This window comes from Salvia hispanica, chromosome 1, assembly GCF_029641045.1.
Source record: "Salvia hispanica isolate PSC_SH4W2 chromosome 1, Shi_PSC_v1, whole genome shotgun sequence".
Lineage (NCBI taxonomy): Eukaryota > Viridiplantae > Streptophyta > Magnoliopsida > Lamiales > Lamiaceae > Salvia > Salvia hispanica.
Window position 1 is genome coordinate 60,542,478 of NC_142692.1, and position 22,743 is coordinate 60,565,220.

Sequence of the window (22,743 nt, forward strand, 5' to 3'; positions counted from 1 at the left end):
ATTTTCGCATTTGATTCCTTCGGCACAACATATCCAGGAGGCATTATTGGGCTGGAAGTTTGCTGGGGAATACAGCTGGAGTTATATCAATGCGAAGCATATTCTGGTTCAGTTCAAGATAATATCTGATTATGCTAAATTACTAAGTGGCCCAAATGGGATGCCTGTTTGGTTTATTGATAGACACCCAATGAGAGTGTTCAAATGGACTCCAGATTTCGATCCTTTCTTTGAGTCTCCGATAGCAGCAATTTGGTGTAATCTAGTAGGGCTACCTATCCATTTGTTTGAGAAATCAGCATTGTTTGCTATAGGAAGCTTACTGGGGACTCCAATTCAAGTGGATCATGCTACTATCTCGCAAAGGCGTTTATCGTTTGCAAGGCTTTGCATTGAAATCGACATATCTAAAACACCACCAGAGGAAATCGTGATTGATATACAAGGAAGAGAAATCAGACAGAGGGTAATATGGGATAGGATTCCTCGTTATTGTCAGGAATGCAGACATGTGGGTCACTCCACGGAGGCATGCTATGCTACTGGTAAGAAAGAAAAACCGATGAAAAGAGACTATAATAATCCTAATCCGAGAGGGCAGCAACCAGAATCTCAAAGGGAAGATAATGGTGATCATAGCAGGCCAGGAAAATAGAATAACGGCTCCAAGATAGAAACAAAGAGGGTGACGGGGGAGAAGTCTTCTTTAGAGATCTCTGTGACGGGAGAGGGGTCGACAGCCCTTGTGACTCAGGAGGTAGGATGTTTTACTGAGCCTACAAAGGGAGAAGAGGAGGAGGGCTTTCAGACTTTCTGGGGGTGACGAGGGAAGCAGGGGAGAGGTGGTGGAAGGGGGCTGGGGAGGTCGTCTTCTTTTGACCATGGCCGAGGAGGAGGGAGATCCTGTTTGGGGAGCTCGTCGGCTGGGTACCTGGCAAGGCCCTTTGGCAGTGGGGAGGCGGTTTCTTTGTCTCAAGGTATCATTACAAATCCAAAGTTTTTTAAAATGCTCCCTAATGGTGATTTTGATAGTGAGCAATATGAGGATGAAACTGACTGGGAGGCAGAAATAGAGGACGAAGAGTTGGGAAAGCCTCCGGAAAAGAGAGAAGCCTTAACAGAGGGCTCCCAGAATTTGATAGAAGATGGCAAACAAAAGAGAGGGAGATTTGAACCCTCGGAAATCTCTTCATTGTGATAATATGACTTACAACATTATGATTTGGAATGCGCGGGGTGTGGCTAAGGCAAACACTCAGAGGGCTATCAAATTTATGATTAAGATTCATAGAATTTCGATCTTGGCAATCATTGAGCCACTAATCTATCAATAAATAAAGTGAGAGTTTTGTGGATTTTTTTTAAATGCCAGTTTTGCCCTTTTTGGCGGGAAACTGAGCAATATTACAGCTGATTATTTGATTTTTCTTTTACACTATTTTCTGTCATTGTGGAGCTTATGTCTGACCAGTTTGTATGAACCGAGAATTTGTTGTTTTTTAGGATGCAGCCTACTATTAGTGTAATAGACTTTTCTAAAAAATACCTATTCTATTGCAATATAGTATACTATATATATATACTTTCGATTCTTCTTCCAATGCACATACGCCTGATCCATTCTTCTTTTTCCAATGCAATTTATCCCTGAACAAAAATTCTTCATATGTTAACATTCATATTTAAAATCTTTCATATATATAAATTAAAAAATAATTTTGAAATTCAGTTTTTGAAGAAAACAGGAGAAAGTGTGAGAGCCTAAAAATTATCACAATCTTTTCCGGAATTAATAACTGTACAATGCAGAATGATTTAAAAGTAAATGAATTGATTTTTTTTTATATGAAATTTGTGTCTATAAAGAAAATGGGAGAAAGACGTAGTATTGAAAGGATTTAAATGTGAAATCAAATATTATTAAGTCTAACTTATACATCATGTATTCAGATTCGTATGTAATTACTTTGACAGACTGTAATATAATTTTGTGTAGCCTTTTTGTTCAGCATTTGGTTGTTTAAGGAAAGTAAAAAAACCATATGATGTTTGGTAAAGGATGTAGCTTATGTGTCATTAAAGCTTTATTAGTCATCACTCAATTGCAATTTGTTATCTCTAATTAAAATTAAGACAGATAAGTAGCATATAAAAGATGGATAAGAAAGTATAAAAAATCTTTTCCCCTGGGTGTATTTACAAATCCTAATGTTATTCACTATTAGTAGAATAGATTTATAAGCATTAAATAGTGTCTGAAAGTATTATTTGATTAATATAATATATCTGGGACAAATGAAATAATTGAAAGGTCCGTTCATCATTTTGTTTTTCATGGGAACTACACTTTTTCAAGGGAGTACAGGCCCAGCTTCCATCTCTCTATAAATACCATGTTCTCTCATATTTATAATTACTCACCTACGTTCACTCACCAACATTCACTCAGCAATATCCCAACTCGGTTTTGGGTGGTTCTATTCTTTCCATGATTCTTCTATCCATGAATGTCTATCATACTCCTATTCTGTTTTTCAGCCATTAATATGTTTTTGTAACATTGCAAGATCTATAGCAGATATTTATTTAATGCTATTTATCATTCTTCTTTGCAACCTATATCTTAGTTAACCTGTTCCGTTTTATTCATCATGCAATGCATAGTTTTTCTATCATTCCACGGTTACCATATCTAGATGTTGAGCATAGAACTCATATAACGAACCTTTGTTTATGCCTTCATGATGCAATGTTCAAATCCGAAGTATGTTTTATTTCTTTGGTAAACAGTGTATAACCTGCAAAAATGGATAGTAGATTAAATTTTGATTGATCAAACCCTTTATATTCTCAGATAGGACACTGAGGAATGATTGAAATATTTTTCTTACCAATTTAGCATTTCTGAAGTGATTGTCTTCCTTCTATTTTATGAAAACTTTGGGTGGCATTTCTTCTGTTCCCATGAAGTATTCTTATGCACAACATCTTCCCTGACCAAAAAAGATGGAGTTAGATTTCAATGTTGATTGATTGTTAATTTTTTTTATCCTGAAATGCTTCTCTGATCTGGCAAATTCATATTTCTTACCATAGTGACATTTCTGAAGTAAACTCTTTCTTTCTATTTTGATAGACGTTTCTTTTCTTCCATACAATCTCCTTTTCTTCAGATTATTCCTTGCAAAAAAATAAGCAGTTAATTAAGCTGTTCATTGATTTATTTGTTTTCATTGTTTAGCTAAATCTCAGATGTGACAAGATCTGTTTTCTTACCATAGGTTCATTTGTTAAGTAATGGCTCCCTTTATCACCTAGATTAACAATCTCTGCCAGGCAATTGCTTGGTCCATCAACTGAGTCTGGTGTGCTCATGTCTATGAAGGTGTACCTGAAGATAAAAATTCAATAGTTTAGAGTGTGTATTCTATAATTATAATGTATATTGTTCTACCAAATTTACTAGGAAATAAATTAAATAATGTAAAATACCAGTTGAATAAATATATATTTCTGTTTAGCATATGTTCTGTTTTTGCATTACAGGGAACAAGAAGTCAAGCTACTTTTCCTATTAACTTAATCCAGAATAAGGCTTCTCAGCTTAGGGAAGCCCTTGGATCATCCGAATGAAGTGGTAACTATTTTTCAATCAAGCTCTCCCTCATCTATCATCGCCAAATCAACCAAGGGTTCACTTTTTAATGAGTTGCTCTATTTTTCATTGGCTATTCTCATTGTCGATAAGATCAACTATAAGAAAAAGATATTACAATTATATTATACTTACTCCTTTACTTACCCAAGTGCAGTGGAATATCATGCCAGGGGAAATCTCAAATCTGTGTCAAGCAATCACATAACTTGTCATCGATATAACGCACATTACATAGCCAGCATCCATTAATTCCAAATAAACAGCCAATTTATTATGAATTTAATGGAAGAAGTATGAAAAAGATTCAAAGAGTCAAATAGTGCTAGATTCTATACGAAACCATTGTAAAATTATGTCCTAATTCCTCCATATTTTAATCTGTTTATGAACAAAAATCTTAGACTTGCAAGTAGTACTGTATATTACACACAAATTTTACCTTTTTGAAACTGGACTGTGATTTAGCCCCAATCTTTTAGGATTTTGTTTTTCTGACAGTCAATTGTTGTCGGTTTTGTTGTAACCTGAGAGCCGATGTTTGAGTCGGCGATCGTTCGCGTTCTCCATCTCCAATGGTCGGAAAGCCGACCATTGGGTCACAAAGACACCATGTAATTAATCACTCATCAATTAATCCACATATCATAGCATTTAAGGCATTTAATGCAAAAATTTTATAACCCGAAAATTAGGGTTTGAAAAAGTGGGGCGTTACAGGTTAGTTCCTAATTGTTCTTCGTTAAATTGCTTAAATCCAGTCTGCTTTGTTTTCCGATTACGCTTCATACCTGTTTCTACTGAGTTTTGATGCAATTTGATTTGAAGAAGATGATGTCGTTGTTAGTTAGTACTTTAGTTAGTTGTTTTTCCAGCTTTTCGTCCGTACTCTGCTTTTTTCAGCCATGGTCCCCACCGTCAGTTTATTTCCCAGGTCTAGGTAATTTAGAATAGTTTCTTAGATCTAGTGATTGTCTCGATTTCCAGTTTACATGCATGATTTCTGTTCTGCCTAGATCTAGTTGTTAGCGTAGCAGATTTCAATTCCAAGTTTAGTCTAATTTCCTCAACCCAAAAATGCGTGGCAACAGCCAACCCAAAAATAATTTCCAAATCCTTGAGCATATTTAATTACGCATCCGTCTCTGTGGGATCGATCCTGATGGAACCGGCAGCGGAAGCAGGTGCATAAATAACAATTACATAATAATCAGATCTATTTAGCAGATTATTTAGACAAAAGCTATTCGCGTAATTATCACATGTATCATGCTCATAACTTGAATTAATCATGCTTTAAGAATATTGAAAACCTAAAACATGCTTTTCTACGGAGCAGAAAAATACCTAATTAATTCTCCAAAGAATTGAAGATGGCTAGCTTCTTCTCCACGTGATGCTTTGAGTACTAAACCACAAATCTTCTCTCTGGTTCCCGAACTGTATCCCAATATCAGTGTGGGCTGATCTTACTAGAATACTAGGACTTAAATAAAGAAGACAGAAGAAATCCTTTTTGGAATAGGAGGGGATTTCGAAAATCTCTACAGCTAGGAGCTATAATTTTCGAAAATTACACTAATCTGAATTGTGTTATTTCTGTCTCCTTTATTCTCCTATTTATATTAAGTTCCTTTTGGGCCCAGACAGGGATCTATGGAAGGTTTTGGATATGAGCTCATCCAATTTACTTTTTACTAATTAAATTGAACCCACAATTTAATATAAGTTATAATTGGAATATTACGAGCAGCCACTACAGAAGTAATATTGAACTCTCCCCATCCAAATCCGAAATTATAAGTAATCCGGGTTTCCGTTTAACTTTCATTTCCCGTGCTTAAGATTAAAATGTCCATTAATTAATTAATGTCTGCTATTGACTTAATTAATTAACTTCTTATTAATTCCAAGAGTGGACTTAGCATGAAACACTTATTTATTATTCATAGAGTAATCACACTCCAACTAGCTAGGTTCCGAATAATAAAACCTCGTTTCGCGCTCCTCTTGAGGACATTATCAAACGAGACTCAGCTCGTGCACGATTCAATATAATAGCAATCCTAGCACCGCTAGATATTGATCACCACTACCCAATATATCAGGATCATTGGGTTACGAAAAACCCGCACCATTTGATAAGTCAAAGTAATGCATAATCAATACCGTATGCTCAATGCTAACCTACATTGATTAAGAAATAAATATTTATCAAGACCTCGCCTTTCAGTAGATAGCCTAAGGCAAGTCTTGCTGTTAGATCCGTTCAGTGCTATACCACACCAATGTCATCTTATTTCAGTAAGGCTTAGAAATATGCGGACTGACATTGCAACCTTTCTCGATGGGTAGTCAAATTCCATCTAGGTTGTGAAATTCATCTTTTTCTTTGTTTAGAACTGACCGTATTACCTTAAAGTGGACGACGCCCACAACCGGTCTACTAAAACAAAAGACTTAGACTTTGTTAAGTTAACTTATACATTTAAACATGCATTAACATCCATTAAATGTAAAACATAACAACATTATGACAAAAATAATCTGTTTTATTTATTGGAAAATAAAATAAGAGTTTTACAGTATTCAATTACTCGAAACGTGATTTCTAGTATACAAACTCTAACAGAGAAGATAATAGGAAAAGTAAATTTAATTTCTTACACTAATTTTTGCAGGAATCGACTTGGAGGTAAAAAAAATTCAAGCTTTCAAGCTTCACTCTAATGGAGGAGAGAAGTGAGTGGCTGTGGAAATCACAGAAGAGGAAAATACATAGAAGGGGAAAATACACAGAAGGGAAGATTGAAGAAGATAGAGGCGATGGGAGAGAGAAGACGAAAATACAGGGAAGATTGAAAAAGATAGCGGCGATGGAAGAGAGAGAAAATTAGGTTTAGCAGTATAATATAATTAATGGCATGGGCTAATTAAATTTGTTTTTGTATTTGAGATGGGCCAATTCATTACAAGATGGGCTAATTAATTAGTATCATATGTTTAATGCAGACTGTTTACTTTTTTTAGGATATAGTAGACAGTATTTAGTTTAAAAAGTTAATTGATACTCCCTCCGTCCCGCTTAAGATGACACGTTTTCTTTTTTAATTTGTCTCAATTAAGATGACATATATCCTCTTTAAGAAAGTTTCTCTCTCAAATTAATATATTTAACCACTTTTTTATCACTCCTATTAAAATATTTATCTTTCTTTCTCTTTTCTCCACCTATTTTATCTCTCTTCACTACTCTACTTTTTCCTTTCTCATACTTTACTCTCTCGACTTTAATTATTTAAATATTATTTTCTTAAATCTCGTGCCCAAAAGAAATGTTTCGCTTATCTTGGAACGAATGAGCAATATTTCCACACCATAGCAGAAAGAAAGAAGAATCAGAATAATAATTCAAGATAACTAATAAGGCAGCTTAAATTTCTATACTTAATAGAGAGAGATTTATATAAATATTACTCCTGGATTTTAATACTATAAAGATATAGCGACGCAACCTAATGCCAACAAATTCTGGATTTCTCTCTCTCTAAACAAACCATAATTTTATTTTTGTTGTTCGAAATTGCATAGTAAGACTCGCTTCATTAGAGAGAGAAAATATGTTATTTTTAAAAACAGTTTTTATTTTTAAAAGACGAGGAAATATATTATTTTGTATCCGTGATGTCATGACTTAATAAATTTATTCGAGTAATTCAAGTTGCTATTTAAATATCAACTAAATTTAAAATATGTTTGGTGAGAATGATATGTATAATATAATACTTCCTTCGTCTCATAAAAGATATCCTACTTTTCTTTTTATTTTGTTCCATTCAAGATGTCGTTTTTTCATTTTTAGAAAAAAATCTCTTTCACAATAATATAATATTATATTTTCTCTTTCCACTTAACAATAAAAAACAAAACATCCTAAAATCACGTGTCGTCACACAAGTGTGACATCTTTTATGAGACGGAGGGAGTATTAATACTTTGTTCAACACCGAAAACGTATTTGTACGAAAGATATTAACGCAATAATTGACATATTCTATTTAATTATAAAAAAAAGATGTAATTAGCAATTAATTATGAATAACATTTATTTGGATTTAATTAAACTCCCTTTGTCCCATAAAAATTAATAGATTTAAATGGTATGAATTTTAATTCACAATTAGTAAAATATAAAAAATAATAAAAGTTGAAGCATTGGTAGTGGAAAATGAGTCTTACCTCATAAGAGCATCCGAAGCAGTGCTCTTCTGCAAGAGTAGTCGTCGTGCTGATGGCACGGCAAGAGCCGTGCTCGCCGCTGCGCTCTTGCCATCGGCACGGACGTGCTCTTCCGCAAAAGCACCATTGTGCCGACGGCAAGAGCACGAGCAGCCGACGTGGAATGCTCTGATTGGCCGTTGGTTAATCATTTTCTAAAAAAATATATGAAAAATCCAGATTTAATAACAAAAAGATGTTTCAACTTCCTAATGAAATATATCCATTTTTTCACCCTTTTAATTTATTTTTTTTATTATGTTTATCCCAAAATTCACACTTTTATCTATAAATACCCACACTTCAACACAAAGTTCACACTAAACCAAACAACTCTCTCAATCTCAATTTTTTGGATTTTAATTATGTAATTTTTAATAGTATTCCGGGTGTTTTTAATGCATTTTAATATTGTGAAAAAATTTTTAGTAATTGAAGTATTTAAATTGAATAATAGAATGATGAGACCCTTGAGCATGCTCCTGTGGAAGAGCGTGGATGTGGGTATTGTGCTCTTACAGAATAGTAGAGAATTAAAAATGAATAAAGGGGGGCCTGGGCCCACATCTGCTTTTGGCAGAGAATGAATGTGGATGCTCTTAGACAGAAAAAGTTTCCTAAATTAGAAATTTTGGAATAATTTTTAGGGATAAACTAAAATAAAAATATTATATATTTATTTTGTTCGTATTTACATTCAAATTTCTTTTTATATACATTTAACTTTTTTTCACATTTATCAATATTTTTATTTGTATAACTAAATTATTTCTCATTTTTGTAACAGTGAAATCGATAGTAGTTTATTTTTGAATTATTTAGTCATTGAAATGTTATTGTTCTACGTAATTAATACTCCCTCCGTTCCGCTTTAGAAGTCCCGATTGATCAATTTTGGGCGTCCCACTTTAGGAGTCCCGGTTAAGATAAATTAATAAAAAATGCCTACAGAGTGTTAAAAGTGGGTCTTTATATCCACTACAACTAATAAAAAAGTGTTAAAAGTGGGTCCCAACATCCACTACAACTAATAAAATAGTGTTAAAAGTGAGTCCCAACATCCACTACAACATTTATTTATTGGACACTCAATTAAAAAAGGGTCCCAACATCCACTATAATATTTATTTATTACACACTCACACATTTTTTTCTTAAAACATGTGCCTGACTCAATCGGGACTCCTAAAGCTGAACGGAGGAAGTAGTACTTAATTCGTACTATAATAGATGACACATTCCGGAAATGGCATGAGATTTTAAGTGATGTTTTTTTGTGTGTTAAGTGCAAAACCAAAATAGTATGTTTATATTAATGTGAGAGAGAATTTAAAAAAAAAAAAAAACAGGAAATGTGACATCTTTTCTGTGACAAACTAAAAAGAAAGGTGTGGCATCTATGATCTATTATACTCCCTCCGTCCCAGTTTTATAGTCACATTTTGCCATGAAAGTCCGTCCCACATTTATAGTCACATTTAGAATTTTCCATATTTGGAAATAAAATTTTACCCCATTATTCACTAAAACTACACTCAAATGTCATTATCAACACAAAAATAAACCAAAACAAAAATTAAAAAACCCAAAAGTCAACAAGGGACTTACTTTCAATCAACTCACTTAATTTATTACACACTCCTTCATCTCACTTCATTTATTACACACTCCACCATCTCACTCTTCCATTTCAGTTCATTTATTACACACTCTATCATCTCACTTCATTAATTACACACTCTACCAATTCCTTAAAACTCGTGCCCTAACTAAATGTGACTATAAATGTGGGACGGAGGGAGTAGGATGGTGGAATATTATATTAGTGTTTTAAAGTGTTCTAATCAATACTATTATTTTTTTTGTAATTTTAAAGTTAATGTAATTGTATTCCTTATTTCTTATTTTTATTAATTTTATTAAAATATTTAATCAGTGAAAATTATATAGCCCGTGCATAGCACGGGTGATGATACTAGTTATTTTAATCGATCAGTAGTTGGGCTATTTGTGGGCCATTTTGTATGCATAATGTGGGCCATGAGTATTCTTTATTTGGGTTGTTGTGTGCTGGCAGGTATGTAAACTATTGGGCTCTTTTTTTGGAGCATTTTGGATATTTTAATTCTAATATTATTAGAATTAAATCCTTATATTAATTATATTATTTTTGTTAACATATTTGGATTTTTTTTAATTTACAGAAAATTAAATTTGAATTATACTCCTTTAGTCCCATAAAAATAAGGACATTTTTCACTTTGGGAAGTCCTATGAAAGTATCCCTTTTATTTTTGGTAGAGTGAAGGTAAAACTAATCCTGAACATATGCTTATTTTATGATTTTAGTCCTATACTTTATCTTTTGAATTTTTGCATCCTGAATATTTCAACTCGGATCACAATTGGTCCTACACTAACAATTCCATCAATTTCTAAACAATTTTAATTTTGACCGAATTTGATGGTTTTAATAGTCTCATTCGATTTAAAACCATTTAAAAGTCGGTTTAGGACCAGTTTTGTCACTCGGGCTCTTCCGGGGCCTTTCTATATGTCTGTTGTTTATGGGAAATGTTCAAGGGTTGGAAGGCACCCGATGTGGGATAAACTGAGAGAAATCGCTGTTCAAATGGAGGGTCTCCCGTGGCTTGTAAGGGGAGATTTCAATATTTTTCTTTCAGAGGACGAGCGTCGGGGGAGTAGGGTAAAAAGGGCAAGAGAAATGGTGGAGTTTGCCGATGCTATCAGTGATTGTCAACTGCTCGATCTAGGAGCAGATGGGGCTCAGTTTTCTTGGTCCAGGGGAGAGATTTTTGAAAGGTTGGACAGGGCCTTGATAGGCGATGGTTGGCCGGATTTGTTTGCAGCTACGCGTGTGACTAATTTTCCGAGAGTGCTTTCAGATCATAGCCCCTTGCTCATCCAATGTCAGCTCCCAGGGCCGCCTATTCGGCCTACTTTTAGATTCCAGAACATGTGGGTGAGGCACCACTCTTTCTTGAAGGAAGTAGAAAGATGTTGGGAAGGGGGAACTAGAGAGAGGGGTATGGTGAATCTGCAGCTCAAGCTGGGTCGGGTTAAGAGGGGCTTGAAATCCTGGAACAAGCTGGTCTTTGGTAACCTTTTTGACAAACTTAAACGGGCAGAAGAGGAGGCTCAGGAGACCCTTGAGAGGTTTGAACAATGTCAGTCGCCAGAAAACAGGTCGGAGATAAATAGGGCAGCAGCTGAGCTGACTTTGATGTTAAAAATGGAAGATGATTTTTGGAAGCAAAAGGCGGCCATTAAATGGTCAGTTGAAGGGGAAAGGAACACTAAATTTTTTCAAGGTTGGGTCAAACAGAAAAGGGAGAAAGGGAGGATTCACTCAATTGAAGATGGGGATCAAGTAATCACTGAGGATGGAGAAATCAGGAACTCGGCAGTTTCCTTTTTCCAAGACTTGCTGAATTCAGACATTGATCATCTTCAAGAACCGAACCTGGACTTGTTATCTTCTTTACCTCCAGAGCTCAATTGGGAAGAACTGGAAAAGGAGCCAACGGAGCAAGAGGTGAAAAAAATTGTGTTTGAAATAAAGGCAGACAGCGCATCGGGTCCAGATGGATTTTCTTCTCTTTTCTTTCAGAGATGTTGGGATATCATTCGAGTAGATGTCCTTGAGGCGGTGCGGGAGTTTTTCTCAGGAGCCATAATGCCAAGAGGATTTGCAGCAACTATGATAATCCTAATTCGAAAAAAGAAAAATCCAACCAAGTGGTCAGAGTACAGGCCAATTAGTTTATGCAATGTATCAAACAAGATAATCTCCAAGCTCATTGCAACAAGAATGTCACCGCTACTTCCTTTGGTCACGGCTCCAAATCAGAGCGGCTTCATTAAGGGTCGGCTTTTGAGTGACATTGTTCTTCTTGTGAAGGAAATATTCCATGAGTTGTGGAAATGCAATCCTTCCCCAAATTTGGTCATTAAACTTGATATGGCCAAGGCATACGACCGTGTTCAATGGCCTTTTTTGCTGAAAGTTTTGAGGAAAATGGGGTTCTCGGAAACGTGGGTGAGTTTAATAGAGAGATGTATCAATCCTTGCTGGTTCTCGGTTCTCATTAATGGCTCACCGGCTGGTTTCTTTAAATCCTCCCGTGGGCTTCGTCAAGGAGATCCTCTCTCTCCCTCTCTGTTTATTCTTGCTGCAGATTATTTGTCTCGAGCTTTGGATCATCTTATACTTGGGAGGAAGGAGATGAGATTTTGCACTGCCAGATACACAATGGGAGTGTCTCACCTTGCATACGCAGATGATATTATTATCTTTACACAGGCTAGAAGAGCTACACTCCGGAAACTCAAAGGATGTCTCAAACACTATATGGAGGTTTCTGGTCAAAAAATTAATGAAGATAAAAGCTGCTTTTATATTGATAAGAAACATGAAGAGTGGGCAGAGGGAGTGAAGGCGGCTGGAGGTTTCCAACAAGGAAGTTTCCCATGCAATTACCTTGGTGTTCCGATATTTCGAGGTCAAAAGAAGACAAGTTTATTCTTGTTCATTCGGGATAAACTTTCGGCAAGGCTTCACAGTTGGTGCCATAGACATTTATCTTTTGGAGGAAGACTTACATTAATTAAGAGTGTTCTCGAGGCCATCCCAATCCACATCTTTCAGGTACTAGAACCGACAAAAGGGGCTCTTAAACTGATGGAACAGGTTTTAGCCAGATATTTTTGGGGGTCTTGCAACACTAAAGCGAAGACTCACTGGATCAAATGGGATGATTCTTACCGGCCTACAGATGAAGGGGGTCTCGGGCTAAGACGTATGGCTGACACTGTGGAAGCTTTGAATTTTAAACTTTGGTGGAGGTTTAGAGAAAAGAGCTCCCTTTGGGCAAAATACATGCATAGAAAGTACTGGTCGATCTCGGCCTCCCTGGCAATTTCCCGTTCAAACCGTTTCAGCCCCATCTGGAGAAGAATGTACAAAGCAGGGGTGAAATGCCAGAGCTTCATTAGTTGGATGTTGGGGGATGGTAAAGTGAGTTTCTGGGATGACACTTGGGTAAAAGACAAACCGGTCTCCTCCCTTCTTTCAAGGGAAGGGGCGCCTGATTTTGCTCGAGTGGAGGAGTTCTGGACAGACACAGGCTAGAATGAGGCGACACTTTCTAACTTGATGGATGAGTGGGGCATACCAAGAGAGGTGGTGGAAGAGATCCTTCTTATCCCCATCGATCATTCAGTAAGAGATATCTGTAGATGGAACTTGACGTCAAATAGAAACTTCACGGTTGCCTCGGCCTGGGAGCTGCTACGTCATAGAGGTGAACCACTTGGAGTATATAACATCATTTGGAGCAAAGGGATTTCACCCACCCTGTCGGTTTTCCTCTGGCGCCAACAGAATCCCAGTAGATGCGAAACTTCAATGGCGAGGTGTTTCCCTTGCGTCAAAGTGTAGGTGTTGCGAGATGTCACAGGAGGAAACTCGACTTCACCTGTTTGTAAATGGAGAGGCAGCTTCAGATATTTTAGAACCACTTTGTGAAATGGTTCCCTCATGTCCCGAATTATTGGGGTCCAGGTCTTAACTTGGAAGGTAGACTACGTTGGTGGCATAGGCACTTGGATATTAGGGATATACTTCATATTTGTGCGCTCATCCCGTGTTTAATTATGTGGTATATCTGGACGGAAAGAAATGGGTGTGTGCACCGAGAAAGAATGTTCAAGGTGGAGAATGTTTGCAAAAGGGTGGAGATGCATTTGAAAATTTTGATTTGGGCTGGACATCTGGGACCGGCACATTGGAGGGGGTGTGAACCAAGGATGGATCTGATGCAGATAGCGATGAGAGAGCCTAGGATCAAATGGGTGGAAAAGATAGAGTGGAAACCTCCGGACTGGCCATGGATCAAACTAAACGTAGATGGGGCTTTTGCAGGGGCAGGACCAGCGCGGGGGGTGGAGGTCTGATCCGCGACCATTTAGGGGAGATATTGGATGCCTTCTGTGTTCCTTTGGTAGCGGACTCAGGATTGGAAGCTGAGTTGAAATCGATGCTGGAAGGAATCCCGGTGGCTAAGGCCCACAGCAAGCAGATTTGGATTGAAACCGATGCGGAGGTGGTATGTTCCATGCTGAGTAAAGGACATTTGGGGCCAGCAAAGTTGAGGCATGAAATCGTAATGATAAGAATAGCTATCAAGGATATTTCTTGGAAAATTTCACACATCCGAAGGGAGGGAAACAAGGCAGCCGATCATTTAGCTGATCTGGGAAAAGTGTGTACCTCCTTAACGAGGTTTCAGGCAGATGCGGTCCCGGGATGGGTGAAAGCTCTTGCAAGATTGGACCAGCTTGGTATGCCTAACTTTAGGTTTAGACGATAGAGTGTTTTTCTTTCTTGATTGTTGTTGTGTTGGTCATGTTGGAGGGGATTGCAGTTTTATTTTGATGCATCCACCTTGATTTAAGCCCGTCCACTTTCGGGATGGGTTGATTGTAATACCTTTTTAGCATGATATATAGGGGATGAGGGTCCTATTTAACCCTCCACCGGGAAGGTGTTTGATTAAAAAAAAAAAGTTAACTTATACATTTAAACATGCATTAACATCCATTAAATGTAAAACATAACAACATTTTGACAAAAATAATCTGTTTTATTCATTGGAAAATAAAATAAGAGTTTTACAGTATTCAATCACTCGAAACGTGATTTCTAGTATACAAACTCTAACACAAATTTCACTCGATATCTCCCTCTCAATTAGCTAAAAATAGAAATAAAGCAATAAAAGGACTCTTAAATATAATTTAGAGTTTCACCAAATTAATATTTAAGATCCGAAAATCTTTTTGGTATTTTTAATATTTTCCTACTTACTTAAAATTAAATTACTAAATATTCACAATATTTACATCATTACAAAGGGCATTTGACATTCTACCTGGTCAATAAGCACAAATCATATAAAGTTGGCCAGGTGGAATTCCAAATCCCTTTCCTACTGGTCATTAGACGCTAATAAAATGTAGGAATTTCTTCCACTACACACATCTCTGCATTTTCCCTATATATTTTCAACCTATGCCCATTTACGACAAAAGGTTCAGAATTAGGGATACTCCCTGAAATCTCGACCGCTCCATTAGCACGTAGTGCGGAGATAATGTAAGGTCCTGCCCATTTTGACCAGAGTTTCCCAGGCATTAGCTTCAGTCTCGAATGGAAGAGTAGTACTTTCTGGCCAACTTGGATATCCTTGGTCCTAAGATTTTTGTCGTGCCACATCTTCGTTTTCTCCTTGTACCACATGGCTGAGTCAAATGACTCCAATATGAGTTCTTCCAGCTCCTGTAGTTGCAGCTTCCTTTCCTCCTCACAGGCTCTAGCATCCATGTTAACATGTTGAACTGCCCAGTACGCTCGGTGCTCAATTCCCACTGGTAAGTGGCACATCTTCCCAAAAATAATACGGTATGGGGACATCCCTATAGGCATTTTGTAGGCTGTTCGATACGCCCACAGAGCATCTTCCAACCTTGTGCTCCAATCCTTTCTGGAGGGGTTGACTGTCTTTTACAAGATGCTTTTTATCTCTATGTTTGAGATCTCCGCTTGCCCATTGGCTTGAGGGTGGTAAGGACTAGATAGGCGGTGATGGACCCCGTACTTTTTCATCAAGGCTTCGACTGTACGGTTGCAAAAATGAGTTCCTTGATCGGATATGATTGCCCTTGGTATCCCAAATCGGCTGAATATATGACTCTTGAGGAACTTAGCGACCTCCTTGGATTCACAAGTGCTCGTGGCCTTGGCTTCTATCCACTTCAATACATACTCGACTGCCACCTGGATGTAGGAATTCCTGTAAGATGAGGGAAAAGGACTCATGAAGTCCATGCCCCAGATGTCGAACACTTCACAAACAATCACTAGAACTTGTGGCATTTCATTCCTTGCGGAGATCCCACCGGTCAGTTGGTAACAGTCACAGCCTCTGCAGAACTCATATGCATCCCTGTTTAGAGTCGGCCAATAGAATCCGCTATCCAGCACCTTCCTTGCAGTTTTCCTTGGTCCGAAGTGCGCTCCACATGCCAAGGAGTGACAGTGTATTAGTACATCCCGTTGCTCCCAGTCAGGAACACATCTCCTTATAACTTGGTCGGCCCTTGCCTTCCACAAGTATGGATCGTCCAAGATATAATACTTTGCTTTACTCTTGATCTTCATCCTCCGAGCCCTCATCACGTTTGGCACCATTGGGAGCTCTCCCGTCACTAGATAGTTGGCCAAGTCTGCAAACCAGGATTCCTGACCTATCTTCTCTTTCCCTTTGGTTGTCATATCCTGACTAGTAAGCCTCATTACTTCTTCCCAATCGATATTCCTTGCGGAGAAAATCACCTCACATAAATGCTCGACTGGGAATCGATCATGCACATCTTCACTGTTCCCTTCTTGCACTATTCTGCTCAAATGGTCTGCTACCTTGTCTTCGACTCCCTTCTTGTCTTCTACTTCCCAATCAAACTCTTGCAATAGAAGTACCCATCTGATCAGTCGGGGTTTTGACTCCTTCTTTGCAATGAGATACTTAATGGCCGCATGGTCAGTATAGAAGATGACCTTGGATCCTAATGGGTACTGCCTGAACTTCTCGAACGAATAAACAACAACCAACATCTCTTTCTCGGTGGTGTCATAGTTCCGTTGGACTTGATTCAAGGTCTTAGATGCATAGAATATCACGTACCTTTTCCCATCGATCTTCTGACCCAGTACGGCTCCCACGACATAGTCACTAGCATCGCACATTACCTCAAAGGGGTGATCCCAATTAGGAGCCTGGATAATTGGTGCAGATGTCAACTTTTCCTTGAGGAGGTTAAAGGCAGCCTTGCAATGCTCGTCGAAAACGAACTCCACCTCATTCTGGAGAAGTCTGGTAAGAGGTTGGGCGATCTTAACGAAATCCTTGATAATCTCAGATAAAAACCAGCGTGCCCCAGAAAACCTCTTATCCCCTTCTGGTCAGTAGGGAAAGGCAACTTGGATATGACGTCTACCTTGGCTTGGTCCACCTGGATTCCTTTTACCGACACCACGTGCCCTAAGACAATCCCTTCTGTAACCATAAAATGGCATTTCTCGAAATTCAAAACCAAATTCCTTGCTTGGCATCTTGCTAGCACGACATCCAAACACTGTAAGCACGAGTCGAGAGAGTCTCCGTAGACCGTGAAATCATCCATGAAGATCTCTATGCAATCTTCTATCAAATCCGAGAATATGCTCATCATGCAGCGTTGGAATGTGCCAGGGGCGTTGCATAGGCCGAAGGGCATGCGTCTGTACGCATAGGTTCCAAACGGGCAGGTAAACGTCGTCTTATCCTGGTCCTCGGGGTTCACGTAAATTTGGAAATAGCCACTGTACCCATCCAAAAAACAGAAGTACTTCCTCCCAGCCAGTCGCTCAAGCATTTGATCGATGAATGACAGGGGGAAATGGTCCTTCCTGGTTGCAGTGTTCAGCTTGCGGTAATCTATACACATTCACCATCCAGTGACCAGTCTGGTGGGCACTAGCTCATTCCTCTCATTCTTAACCACCTGGATCCTGGATTTTTTGGGGACCATATGGATCGGACTGACCCATTCACTATCGGGTACCGAATATATGATGCCCAACGAGAGCAACTTCAAGATCTCCTTCAGTATCTCTTCGTGCATATTGGGGTTCACCTTCATCTGCGAATCTCTATGTGCTTTGGCTCATTCCTCCAACCTAATATGGTGCATGCAGACATCTGGACTTATCCTCACCAAGTCTGTAAGGCTCCATCCAATAGCCTTCTTATTTTTGCTCAGCACGGTCAGTAACCTTGCCTCTTGCTCTTCAGTTAGCCCACTATTAATGATCACAGGGAACGAGTCTTCCTCGTCGAGGTAGGCATACTTAAGGTTCACTGGCAACTTCTTCAGCTCCACTTGTGGGGGTAGTGTGTCCATAGGTAGAGGGTTTTTCGTAGAATCCCCCTCTTGCTCTACTTCACCATCTGAGATTTCTTCCATACTGGTTGGTAAATAAGCCCCCTCGGCTCCCGCGACTTCCGACTACTGACAGAATTCCCTGATTGCTTCTTCTATTTCCTCGTCAGTTAACCCTTGGTTACTGATCAGATCACACCATGCAGCTGCCTCCACATCAGCCTTTGCATGCACATCAAGGCTTGGAGCTTCTCCTGCAATAACTCGGTCTCAAGAAATTCTTGGACTAGGGGGTCAATAACATCACCATAGCATAGATTTTCAGAATCTATCGGTTTTTTCATGGCTTCATTGATGTCAAAAACTAATTTTTCACCATTAAAGTCAATGCATATTGTCCCCTCAGCCATATCTACAATTGTCTTAGTTGTTCTTAAAAATGGTCTCACTAACAATATCCCGCTAGACTCCCTAGCTTTTAGTTCGCTCATCTTAATCACATAAAAATCAGCAGGATAAGTAAAGTCTTGTATTCTGACCAACACGTTTTCTAACACACCCTCAAGAATTATACATGACCTATCAGCCAGTTGGATCAACATCCTAGTGTTTGACAACTTTACCCCCTTCAACCGATTATAAATGGATAAAGGCATAACATTGATATATGCTCCCAGATCACACATTGCATGCTCGATTTTTACATCTCCAATTGTTATGGGTAAAGTGAACATACCTGGGTTGGCTCTCTTGGGTGGTAGTTCCTCCTGCACAATAGCTGAAGTTATCCCTTCCACCATGATTTTTCCATCCTCCTGGGCCTTCCCGGCTATGAACTCTTTGATAAACTTCCCCAACGGGGGTAGTCTCATAGCTTGGAGGAATGGTATGGTGACATCCAGCTTCCAAAAGATTGACATGAAATCCACGAGGTTACATTCTTGTGGACTTTCTCTTCGTAAGGGTTTCCCCTTTAGCCTCTTCAACAAGCCTTTGTGGACTTTCCTTTGGTGCCTCCTGGGTTTGAGGTCCCGACGTATTGTTTCTTCAGGTTGCTCGTTTCTAGATTGTGGTTCTTCCTCCTTTCCTTTCCTAGTAGGCTCCTCGTTTAGAAAAAACAGATCCTCTATCTGAGGCAGAGGCCTCTTGAGCTCTTCCACTGAGACGGTGTCGCTCAGCATCCTTGCTCCACTAGACTCCCCAATAGGGTTTCTGAGTTGAGGTCCATTATAGGCTGTTCCGGACCGCAGTGTGATTTTACTCACATTGGCCTTTTCAGGTACATGGACTGTAGACGGGAGTTTCCCTGATTTCCCTTTCATTTCGCCCACCGAGTTTGCGAGTTGGGCTAACTGTTTGTTCATCATATCCATATTAGCCCTATGCTCCTTCTGGGAGCTTTGCATCCCTTGCACTACTTCATTATTGGACTGCAAGTCACTTTTGATACTCTGCTGCGAAGCGAGCATCTCTCCCATCATGTCTTCCATAGACCTTCTTGACCTATTTGGGTAATGGAACTGATTTGAACCTTGGTGCTGGTTGTAATGGGGTGGTGGGTTTTCCTGGTAACTCGGGGAATTTTGCTGGTTTTGGTTCGGTGGGTACTGATTATACTTGGCAGGAGGGTTGTACTGGTCGTGGTTGTGTTGGTTCTGGTTATGGTTTGGGAATTGATTTTGGCCATGAAACTGATTTTGGTTTTGGTTATAGGACTGGTTTTGGTTCTGGTTGTTTTGGTAGTTCCTTTGGTGGGGGGGTACATATGCTGGGTTCGGATTCTGGTTTTGGGGGTTTTGGTTCTGAGGTTGCTGGTTCCTTCCTGCCCAGTTAGACTGGTGGTCAGGATTAGTTGGGCCACGGTTGAAGTTTTGGTTCGAGTGGGGGTTGGGCTGATTCTGACCTTGATTTTGGTTCTGATTCTGATTTCCATCTCCCCATCGGAAGTTTTGGTGATCCCTCCATGGTGCGTCCCTCTGCTTCCCCGGAATCCAATTCCCATTAGAATTGTAGTACCCTGCGGCATTAGCTTGCTCTACATCAGGTAGGTCGTTTGGTTGATCATATGGTCGCTCTGGAGCCTCTTTGCCACCAGTCGGAGAAGGTGGTGGAGTATTCTGTTTGATTGTCGTCAGCAACTCCTTCTTCAATTCCTCCATTTTCAGATCCATCCCTTCCTCCTGGTCAGTAGCCGAAGCACTTGCCACTCTTTCTCTGCTGTACCCATCCCTTGTGTTGTCGTACGTCTTTTTCGCATTCAACAGTTTACGTAAGACCTTCTTGACTTGACTGACCCTCAACTGTGTGAAATCACCTCCGGACGATGAATTCACCAGATCATTCGCTTCTTTGTTCATTCCTTCATAAAAGGTGTAATGCACCTCTATCTCCTTCATGCGATGGTTAGGGCATGACCCCAGAAGACTCATGTATTTCTCCCAATACTCGCTTAGGGTCTCATCGTACTCTTGCCTTATACATGATATCTTCCTCTTCAATGCACTTGGCTTTGAAGAAGGGAAGAACTCAGCTAGGAAAGCTGACTTGAAATCGGCCCATGTGTTGATGGAGTTGGCTGGAAGGCGCATGAACCAGGTGTTGGCCTCTCCCTTTAGGACAAACGGTAGGGCTTTCAGTCTGTAGTCATCCTCGCTTGCTCCTGCTGGCCGCCTCTGCGCCTTAGAGATTTTGCAGAACTCATTAAGAATTCGTAGGGTCCCTCGTAACTCTTCCCACAGTACGTTGGCAGAATTGCAATAACGTGGGGTTTTACATCACAGGTTGTTTGGCCTGGGGTGACCACTATGGCTTGTGGGGGATCTCCGTCGGCATGCGCAAAAAGCGTTGCGAGATCTGGGTCGTCCTCACCTTGGTCAGCCATTCTCACTAGTGCTCTTACTGGTTGGAGTGGAAGCTCCGGGAGTTGGTACTCTATGTCTTCTTTCTCCTCGTCGCTACTCGTGCCTAGGTCAGACAGTGCTGTCGACAGGCCAGAACGAGTGGTCACGAGTATCGTTCCTTGGGGAAGTATCCTCGGTCTCCACTGGCTAGGAGCCGAGCTACTTCTCATAAACTGAAAATAAAAAGAAAAGGAAAATTATAAACAATATATACACCAAAAAATCACACACAGTAACAAATATGAACGTCATCCATCCCCGGCAACGGCGCCATTTTGATAGTCTCCTTTTTGGTTTTCGGGTGTCAGGTGTGTTAAATTAAAGGAGTGCGTCCAACTGATCAGGATGAGAATCCCAACCTAGATGAGTCGTTGACACGACGACCGGAACCTGGTATGCTATCAAATAAATTTCCTCAACCCACTTCTACTGGTTAGTATAGTGAAGGTAAGGGTCGAATCCCATGAGGATGGACACGTTCGGATAACTGTGGTGATATTCCTGGGTGGTTTTGTTTAGCTACCACGCTTTTGGGGTTGAGGTTCTACCTAGGCGGGAAATAAAGATGGTACTCTACTGACTAGTAGGCGTGAAAATGACCGACATGTGGTTGTGTTCGTGGAAATGGGGAACAAAGTATCTCAGAGGTGTGAAGAGTAAACAGTTACTAAATGGGGAAACTTAGACAACAGGGCATATCTGGTGGCTGGTTGGCTTTCTGACAGTACAACTGAAAAGTTAAAGACAAAAGCAAAAAGTAATCCAAAAGTAAAAGTGGTCCAAGCAAAAGTAGATTGTGATGTTTTCTTCTCCACCAAGTATTAACAAAAATCATATGAATACAAACTCCATAACTAAACTCAGATTCATAAATTCAAACTTAGGATCCATTAATAAAAATGCTCAACTTAAGATGAACAGCTGCAAATGCAGATTACTTCTACTGACTGACATGCAAGGTGGTAATAACTACGCGGAACAGGAAACTCATGCACGAAAACTTAAACTGAAACATAGCTACAAATTTCGATCAACAACTCCAGATCTAGCCTACTCAAATGAAAACACATGCACACACTTAGAAATTAAAAGCGATAACTAGATCTAACTTTCCTAGGCAGAACGAAGCATATTCAAACCAAAGAGACATGCGAAAAAGAAACTTCATAACTTAAAATATTTGGATCATAACGAAATACTTCAAAAGGCAACAAGGAGTAACGTTTGCAACAGATCCAACGAAGAAAGAAAGTAAAGATTAAACTAGAAAGCGAGTAACGATTGTTTTTGCCACTCCGGGCAGACTTCTGGACGTCAGGTGACCATGGCTGTGGCGAGGAATGAGAAGAACTGGACAATGCTGAAGGAACAAATCTTCTAGAGAGAATTCTAACTAAGTGTGGTGGTTGGACTGGCTGGAATGGTGGGATGATGACTTCTCCGGCAGACTTCTGGACGTCAGGTGACCATGGCTGTGGCGAGGAATGAGAAGAACTGGACAATGCTGAAGGAACAAATCTTCTAGAGAGAATTCTAACTAAGTGTGGTGGTTGGACTTTCGAACTCCGAACTCTCTCTCTCTCCAAGTGGCTTCTTTTATAGGGAGGCTTGCCCTTGCTTTTAGGGTAGACATCCTTTGCGAATTGACTTTTCTGCCCCTTGTTATTGATCATGCCAGCTATCCTTCTTCTCCATCTCGAGCCTTTTCTCTGGCATGCATCCTGGTCAGTATTGCACCCTTCTTGCACTCTTTTCACCTGCGGCATCCAAACCGTCTCCTATTGACTTGGTCCCTTAATCCTGCACACTTAAGCAACTGTTTTGCAGATAATACATGCATATCACGACATACTAACCAGTAACCAAGGCTTAGAATACGACTTATCAGTGGGCTTTTTGTTAAAGTTA

At 39.5% G+C, this 22,743-nt stretch overlaps 1 pseudogene; it reads right to left on the bottom strand.

Moving 5' to 3' along the window:
• LOC148934291 (uncharacterized) overlaps window positions 1–22,743 on the bottom strand; it is a 116,923-nt pseudogene that overhangs the window by 37,091 nt on the left and 57,089 nt on the right.